The sequence below is a fragment of the Aegilops tauschii genome, chromosome 1 (assembly GCF_002575655.3).
Source record: "Aegilops tauschii subsp. strangulata cultivar AL8/78 chromosome 1, Aet v6.0, whole genome shotgun sequence".
In the NCBI taxonomy this organism is placed as follows: domain Eukaryota; kingdom Viridiplantae; phylum Streptophyta; class Magnoliopsida; order Poales; family Poaceae; genus Aegilops; species Aegilops tauschii.
Genome location: NC_053035.3, coordinates 126,544,486 through 126,554,102, shown reverse-complemented (window position 1 = coordinate 126,554,102; position 9,617 = coordinate 126,544,486). Strand labels below are relative to the sequence as shown.

The following is a 9,617-nucleotide window of genomic DNA, read 5'->3' as shown; positions in this document are numbered from 1 at the left end:
AAAAATAAAATTACAACCGGAACTGCATGTGCTGTCGAAAGGGATGAGGATCGCCATTCGATCTGGGAGCATCCAACGGTGCAGACGTACGATCCGTGGGGTTTGGGTTCTGGCCAATCAGAAAGCACGACTCAGATCATGGGCGTGGTGGTGGTGGGGTTTGGTCGGCACACGGCTTTCGTGTGTGAACCATGTGCTATTTGAAAACATTTTTTTGGAGGGGCTATTTGAAAACATGTACATGTGTTGTTGAAAGGGATGAGGATCGACGTTCGATCAAGGAGAATCCAACGGTGCAGACGTGCGATCCGTGGGGTTTGGGTTTTGGCCAATCAGAACGCACGACTCAAATCGCACGCGTGGCAGAGGGGTGGGGGTGCATCGGCCACGGTTTAGTGGACACACGGCTTTCGTGAGTGAACCATGTGCTCTTTGAAAACATTTACATTACCTAACATCATATTTTTGTTCGAATGAAAACATAAGTTCATCGTTTTGCCTCCAATTTTTTCCACGGTAAGAAATCATGAGTATAGTGGAGAGTGTCATATACTAGTATCATGAATATACAGTACATATGATACTACCTTTAATTAATTATAGTGCATAGTATAATACATAGAGTATAGTATATTATATATATATCATATTTATTGTCATGCATGACACAAATTAGCATTGCACTTAACATGATACGGTATCTACCTACTATATGTTACTCTAACCCTCTTTATATGTATATTTAATTCTTTGCCACATCAGCATATATACTTGCTATTTCCGAGTGCATGACATCGTCGGCTATGATACCACCACTACGGCCAGCCGTATATAGAGAGTATCATATAGTACTATATATATAGTATCATGCATATGATACTAGTGTATGATACTACGTACGTACCTTCATAGTGCATATATAGTATCATAGAGTAGTACTAGCTCCCTCTGTAAACTAATATAAGAGCGTTTAGATTACTAAATAGTGACCTAAACGCTCTTATATTAGTTTACGGAGGGAGTATATATCATAGATGACCGTATTTATGGTCATGCATGACACAAAGTAGTATAGCATTTATTATATATATATGTGTGTGTTACGATATCTACCTATGTTACTGCTTCTTTGCCACATCATCATATTTTCTTTTCCCGGTTGCATGATACCGACTATGATACCCCCACTATGGCCAGCCTAATAAGGCTGGTCGTAATATGGGAGTATCAAGCGGTATGATGCATGCCAACTAGACTTTTTGGATGATGTGGCACACAGTTAAATGATGAAAGAGAGGGTGTGTGGTATCATATCATGATACCGTATCATATTAAATGTTGTACTACTTTGTGTCATGCATGGTAATTAATAAGGAACCTAAGATACTAACTCATGATACTATGCATGCGCGCATTACGGAGGTATTGCCGATCATATACTAGTATCATGCATATATACTCCCTCCTTTCCGGTTTATAGGCTTATCTCAAAATTTTAGTTTTTTCATTTTATAAGGCTCAATTTGGTTGTTCCCCATCAGATGTCCAGATTTCAGGGTGCATTAAATCATTGCATGCAAGTATTAAGAGAAAGTTGACCAATTTTATATATATATATATATATATATATGATAGTGTAGTTAGGATACTAGCTACTTTCGTAATGCATAGTATCATAAGTTAACATCTTAGGTTGCCTTACTAATCACACAAAGTAGTAGTACAACATTTAATATGACACGATATCATGATATGATACCACATCCTCTCTTGTGTGCCACATCATCCAGAAAGTCTAGTTGGCATGCATGATACCGCTTATGATAATACCATTACAACCAGCCTAGCTAAATCGGAAAGGAGGGAGTATGAGACTAGCTAGCCACAATGGAGAGTAGTACACTGGTAACATACACATATCCCTAGACTATATATGTTACTACCTTCATAGTGGGTAGTAACATAAGTGTAGTGTCATGCAAAACTTCATTTCTTAGGTTACAGACTCATATTGCATTGGGACATGTGATGCTATAATCTATCTATCTATATCTATCTATCTATATCTATCTATCTATCTATCTATAACTCTATACCTATACTAATTACAGACTCCCTAATAATTCCCACGTTAATTAGAAATTAAGAGCCGTTTATCTAATGTGATTAGAAAGCCGTTTATCTGATGTGATCAAATTATAACGGCGGCGATTAATCCGTGCAATCCTCGACCAGTTCCGGCCAATTCCCATAGTAAAATCAGAAATTAGCCCATCTTCCTCCTCCACCTCACAATTTCTCTGCCGCTTCTCCTTGCCCTAGAGATTACCGGGCTAGATCTCAACTTTCCATCCATGCTGCTATCCAATCTCCATGTGTTCCTTTGATTTAGAAAAGTTTACATCGCAAGAGCATTGGTGAGGTGGAGCAGGGGAGGTGGTTGGATCGGGGCTGGTGGTGCTGCGATGCCGAGGCAGTGGTCGGGGAGACGTCGTGCTGCAGCCGAGGAAGCTCGAGAGGCGGCGACTAAAGGACGCTCTACTGGATGTGGAGAATCTCCATGGCGCGATGGATGAGGTGGGCGAGTAGATGGGCAGCCGACGAGGTACACCGTACACAGGAGGCGGCGATGCCATGGACGGCGTAGAGCCGAGGTGCGGCGAGCAGATGGGCAGTCGGCGAGGCGCACAGGAAGCGGCGGCGCCCTAGACAGCTGCAGAGGAGAGAGGCCACAAGGGGAGGAGGAGCTCAGGCGGAGCAACTCCTCGCTTCTGTCTCCATGTCCAAAGTAGTATCCCTCGAGGATGCAGTTCTCAAAAAATATAGATCACAATCTAATTTGTCCTCTCCTTGATCCCCTTCTTCCAAGGATTGAATCTCTTCAGTTCCAAAATTCAAATCAGTGCACAATCATCATCTTAAACAAACACAAGATCCAATCCCAGCCTCCCCGGATGCTTTGCTCCTCAATATTTAAATCCCCTCAGTTTCACCAAGCACCATGATTTTTCATAAGAATTGAGTGTTGGTCAGTTGGAAGATGGAGAAAGTTTGAAACAGGTCGAGCGGTCGTCACCATCGGCGAGGCTGCGAAGTGGACGAACAACACTCCCTTCACGCAGGCAGGTAACCCCATATTCTTAAATTCCCTGCTCTATTCAACAGTTCTACATTAAATTCATCATCAAAATTACATAAATCGGCGTATCTGTTGTGTGTCATGTAGAGCAAGTGTTTTTCCATGAAAGAGTCAAATACTGGACAAGAAGCTCACACTTTGATGTTTACATGAGGCTGAGGCGCTGAGCGATTTTGGTGTTTGAGAAAAGTTCCTACAAACAAACTTGAGCTCTCAAAGAACTGCAAGTGTCTGATACATCGCCAAACCTAATTAAGTTGTGTTGTAGGGTTCCTGCGGGCGGACAGCAAGAGGCACACGCACGGTGGAAGCAGGTAGGTGGTGGATGCGGCGACAACTGCGAGCTCCATGTCTCCGGCAGCCGCGTCGCCTTCTTCGCTAGACAATTATATTATACATCTGCTAAGGGTAACTACAAGGTGTTCTTCACAGAGCTCAATTGAGCTAAATTAGTCGAGTTGTTGGGTAATCTAACTAAGCATCCTTTTGGAACTATGCTTTCATCACGTATTGGAAAGATAGCAGAACATACATATCATCCACATGCAAAGAACTGAAATAATTAAAGATAGTGTGAATTAGTACAATTTACTGCAGATTCGAGAACTATTGTAAACATTGCAATGGAATACTTCAGATTTAGTAGAATTTGTTGTAAGGTAATGATATTACGTATATAAATGATTGAAAACAATTTAATTAGTTGTTTCCTTCTATGTTATTTTTAAAATATAATTTCACAGAATTAGCCTTTTGATTCATTTTGTTTTCTATGATAAATTCGCGATTACTATGTCAAATGTAAGAAACCTATATATTAAGATGCCTTTCTTCATGTAAATTGTGTAGACCTTAGATTACTAGGTTGATTGTATTCTCTTAGCATTGCTCATCGTGCCTTGAAAGAATGTGTTTCCAACAGTGCTAGAACTGTTTAAAAATGTCAGGAATGATATCGTCCGCATCATCAGTTGATGAGAGAAATATGTGCAGAAGATTTTTATAGGATCATTTCAGGCTTAGACATAAGTCGTAGATAATTGATTTACATCCAATAACAACCTAGAAAGTGTTTGAAACTCAAGATATAAAATTGACTTTGGAATCAAGAAGTTTTCATTGCATATGTATATATGACTATCATATATGCTAGATTATCATATAATTATATACGATCATTAAGTATCCACTATTCACAATATCATGTACGACTAGAAGGTTTTTACAAGATTGTGATGTAGTGGCTGGGCATGCCGGGCCACATATCATGAAATCCCTCCTCTCTTCTCCATCTTGATGAATTCATCGGAGAGCCACCAATATTTTTGCTTTATTCGTAATGTCTCATCAAGACATTTTTTTGGTTTTGTACATTTTTCACGACACAACGCTTACCAGACTATGAATTATAGGGAGTGAAGGAGAACCAACCAGCTGCGATAATCTGTGTGGCATTTGCTGCCAACTAGCAGAGTTGTGTACATATAGAAATCAACCACTGTCAGCCAAATCTTTTTGATGTTTATAGAAGCTTTATAGACGTTTTCCTATGTAAAGGATTTCGAGATTGTACGTTTTTCTTCCAATATGTGCTAACTTTCAGATTATCTGCATGTATAACAAACATTTCTTTTGTCCAGGAATAAGAATCATATCTTATGAAGTGTATAATATTTTATTGGTAGATTTGTAAGATTTAAGTATTGTTGGTTGTGCAAGAAAATAGCTTCATGTATGGATTATTGAGTTACACATGCTTCTGTTTATGGTTTGTTTGTTGTATTTGGAAACAGATCTAGATAGATGATCTTTATAATACAGAACATTCATATTAAATTTTCCTGTGTTTTTAGCCATGTAATCCATATTATCATTGTTTTTTTAATAATATGTGTGATCCTTCCTTTGGAGTTACAGTATTCAGATAGCATAGTTTCCACTTACAGAAAATATGCTAAAAGAATTTTCAGGTACACTTTCCGAGTGCCCTCACAGTGATTTTCATGTTTCTTGCAAGGGCTTCTACATAAGGATAAATCTGTTCTAAAAAAATAGTAGATTTATGTAGTCCCGTTATGCGCAGCAATATTCACGCATGCCTCTACATCTACTTCATTGAATAGTAATCTGCAATCTTCATTAGCATAGAACAAAAAAATCTGTGAGAAAACTTACACATCTTTATCTCAAATCGTTAAATGGGTTTAGGTACTACCAATTTCAATATGGTCGCTTATGTTTCTTTTGTCATTGATAGTTTCTCACAAGTCCTAACTTCCACAGGTAAGGAATTGATTTACCTCTTGATAGTTTTCTTGCTTTTGGAATTTATCTTTCTGTTGCAACCAAATTACATTATTATTTTCTGTAAGTCGAAGTTGAAATCCATGGTTTCTCTATGCTGGTAAAAAATAAAGTTCCCCATCTCTTTTCTTAACACAATATGCATCTTATCTTCTCTCATGTAAGCAATCTCGATAAGACTCCTCTATCTTTAAACCACACTCAAGTCCATGGTTTCCTCGGCGCGACAAACTATAGTTGGATCAGTGTTTCAAAAGACGTGGCGTGGGCTTGAAGGATACGCCGAAGGCATCCGATGGTCGGAGGGATCGTCAAGGGGAGGTTCCCAGGGTTATGAACTACCAAGTAATTTGTATTTTCTTTATTATTGTATTTTTTGTTTGTCCTAAATACTAGATTCATATTTCTTGCTTTCCACTGTTTGTAATATGATCCAAACTCCTCACGTGTTTATGTTGCTTGAATATTTCAGACTGAGTTAGAAGTAAACCACATGTCTTTCATAGTACTTCTGGATGGTCACAGCTAAAATGATAGCCTGGCTGTGTACACTATTTGGTCACAGCTAAAATGATAGCCTGGTTGTGTACATTACTTCGAGAATTTCTCTGACCAACCACTGTTACTTATAAACTACAGAGGCTCATTGGCCTATCCACAACTATTTCAGATTGTTAAACCTCGCCTAATCTCATTGTATCTTTTTGAATTATGTTTTGGCTAGAATTATCATACATGATTTATCTTCGCCTCTTTCATACACATTCTTTCTGCATGAGAATTGAGGAGGTTAAACAATGGCATAAATCAGAACAGTGACACACTTATCATGAGATGGTACTTCTGTACAAACAGGGTAAGAAAGCTATTGGAATTTGTTGAACTTATTAATCGGTGATGTTGTAATAACTGACAAAGAGGTTGCTGAGTTCAGTCTTACAAATAGAAAGATGCATGGGTACTTCTGCCCAGTCTCTATTTTGTTTTCAGTAGTGAAGCTACAACTACTTTTTGTTTTTAGTGTGAAAACTCCAATTTTTCCGCATATAGCCAGATTCTCAAACGATTTTGAAGACCTTTAGTCTATTTTGTACGCCCATGGAGATGCTTGCTAAGTACAGTTGCATCACAAAATCTTATGTGTGTTGTGGACTATTCTTACCCGTTGATAATGCTACTTAGGAAACCACTTGGATGCCATCGCAGAACAGAGAAAGAGGCGCTATGGACTAGGGTTTACATGCTGGCTACGACCGACTGAAAACATAAGACATGGATTGACACAGAAACATGGTATTAAAAATTCCGTACTCCAATATAATCTAGAAAATAATGAGTCGGCCTTTCCTTCATGAGCTTATTTTCTTTATGGTTCATGTACAGAAAAAGAAGAAACAAAAATAAACATTATAGCCCAGTTATAAGAACAGTGGTTTCTCTCAACGACGCATGCTTAGTTGGCGGAGTATGCTCCTGGCATATACTAGGTTAAGTGATGTTCCAGAGTACACATGGAAAGTGACTTGATGGAAGCCAAGAAAAAATATACTGTATCTCAATCTAAGTGGCAACCAGTTCCAACGTGTATAATTATTATGTGCTAATGCACAAAAGTCCTCAAGTATATCACTCATCATGGCACTAGCTTCCTGTTCATGGCGCGCCCATGCCGCTGTATGTTCTTACCAGATTGAACTCCTTCAGTAACTACATTAATTCCTGCAGCTATGGCCTACATGCTACTGTATTATCCGGACGTTGATAACTGCCACACGTGTGGCAGGAAAGGAGACGCACCACACGACTCTAATGCAAATAGATTGCCACGTCATCGCATGCATGCATGCGAGAATCTTTTTGGATTTTCAGTTTTTAAAATATTTTATCTCTTAAATGAAAAATCTGATTGAAGATCCGTTTTTACCATTAAATCCCTCGCGACGAGATCTTCAAAACTAGATCTCATATCGATATATTTGGCAAAAAAAATTAGTTAAAAGTTGCCATGTCTATTGCACATGAATTGCCATGATATTTACACTCAAGTTGCCATGATATGTTTCAACTATTTTCTTTTACATTTAAAACTAAATTTTAACATATTATAAAACAGAGAATCAAGAAACTAGACTTGCCATGCATCATAAACTAAAATTGCCATGATACATGCACTTAAAATTGCCATGGTTCAATAAAAAAATATTTTCATGGTCAAAATACTGGAATTGCCATCATCAAAAAACAAAAATTGCCATGATCTACAAACTAAAATTGCCACATGGCAACTTTAGTTTAAGCACTATGACAAGTATAGTGAAAACATCATGGCAACTTCTGGGCAAAAAAAATTCGGCGAAACATATCAACATGGGGTCTAGTTTTGAAGATCTCGTCGAGACGGATTTAATGGTGAAAACGGATTTTTAGTTTGCTTTTTTATTTAGAAGATAAAACATTTTTAAGCCGAAAACCAAAAAGATTTCTGCTGATGTCACCTATTCATACGTGGCAAAATGAGTGGTGATGGAGGCGTGTGGGCGACCTGCAAACACCCACACGTGTGGGCGTTAGTTTTTCCGTATTATCCTTGAGCTTAGTTTTATTTGGAAGGAAGAAAGGAAGGAATGTTGATGACCCACCATCCAGCGGCCAACCCAGTGCAAGGTAGAAGTACGATAAATCAAGACTATGGTCTATTAATTTGCCTGCTTGAATACAAAATGTGTTTATCTTGCATGGGTGGATGATTCATGAATTTATATATGTTACCCAAAAAAAAAGAATTTATATATGTGAACAATTCATTAGCTCCTTGACGTATTAATATAATTATTTTTATGTAACATCTGTTAGATATAATCTTCACATTGTGTATATACACGTACTTCGGAAACACAAATAAAGGAATTTCCATTGTTGCTTAGTTAAGAGAAAGGACAATAACAAAGTAAACAATACTCAATTGAAGTATAAACAAATTAAAGGAATTTTCATTGTTGCGTAGTGGAATCCTAAAAAGACTTATATTTAGAAACGAAGGGAGTATATCAAAATAACTACACATTCCGATGTGATATGTGATATGGGGCAATCCCAAATAGTCAAACAACTCAATTGGCGTAGAAGAAGTGATTACCATTGGTGACTAATGATTACAAAAACAACTAGAAGACAACAGAAGAATTAGAAAGACACTAGAGAGATAAGAAAACAGAAAATAGTTACAAAGCAAATATATACCGTCCAATCAAGTATCCATTGAAGGAAATGTGCCCTAAAGACTCTAGAATATACCTCCATACTTCAAAGTCATATTTATGAAGATCTTCTATATTTTATACTAGCCCGTGCGAATGCACGGGTTGGCGACTATTAACTATCTAAGTTACTGAAACTATCTCTCTCCTCATTAACTTATTGCCACATAAGCAAGTTTGCTGAGTTGGAGTCGGTGTTACTGCTGAAGTTACTCCCAATGTGGCTAGTCTGATACTAGCTAGTCTTCTATGATATACTAGCTAACTCACTAAGAGCATGGTTAATAATACAGCCAAGGGTCGGCTATAAGAAGTTGACATGTCATATACAACCAACCTCTTAGCGAGTATGTACAATAATAAGTTTTATATATGTACTAGTTTATCCATAGTTGGCCCACCTTACATCCTCACAAAGTGTCTTGGGTCTCCGGTTGCAGCTGGCTCTACTAACCAAGAGCCCGCTTCTCTTCTCTTTCCTCGAACTAATAAGCACATATATATTATTCTATTCCTTATAGCCAGACTACCCACAGTGGGAGTAACATAGGTAATAACCTCACACATATCTAGATAAAATAGATGATGTGGCAAGCAATAAATGAAGAAATGGAGGAAAGTGGATATGTGTGATGTTACTACCTATGTTACTCCCACCGTGGGTATAGTCTTAGACTACCCACAATGGGAGTAACATAGGTAGTAACACCACACATATCTAGATAAAATAGATGATGTGGCAAACAATAAATGAAGAAAGAGAGGCATGTGGTAACATAGCTAGTTACTACTAGTATGAGTAACATCACACATATCAAAGCAAGATGAGTCTATAGCCTAATAAATGAAGTGTTGCATGTTAGCACACATATGTTACTCCCCACTCTAGAGGTAGTAACTGTAACATCCCTATTTTC

The 9,617-nt window shown here is 38.0% G+C and overlaps 2 long non-coding RNA genes across 2 annotated transcripts; both read left to right on the top strand.

Moving 5' to 3' along the window:
* Positions 1–2,250: 2,250 nt before the first annotated feature.
* Positions 2,251–5,932, top strand: LOC120973948 (uncharacterized). Its single transcript, XR_005769632.3, has 2 exons — positions 2,251–3,126; positions 3,227–5,932. It is a non-coding gene; the product is annotated as an uncharacterized lncRNA (long non-coding RNA).
* A 610-nt stretch (positions 5,933–6,542) lies between these two features.
* LOC141042163 (uncharacterized) lies at positions 6,543–7,065 on the top strand. The gene is made up of 2 exons (XR_012203985.1): positions 6,543–6,736; positions 6,827–7,065. It is a non-coding gene; the product is annotated as an uncharacterized lncRNA (long non-coding RNA).
* Positions 7,066–9,617: the final 2,552 nt, after the last annotated feature.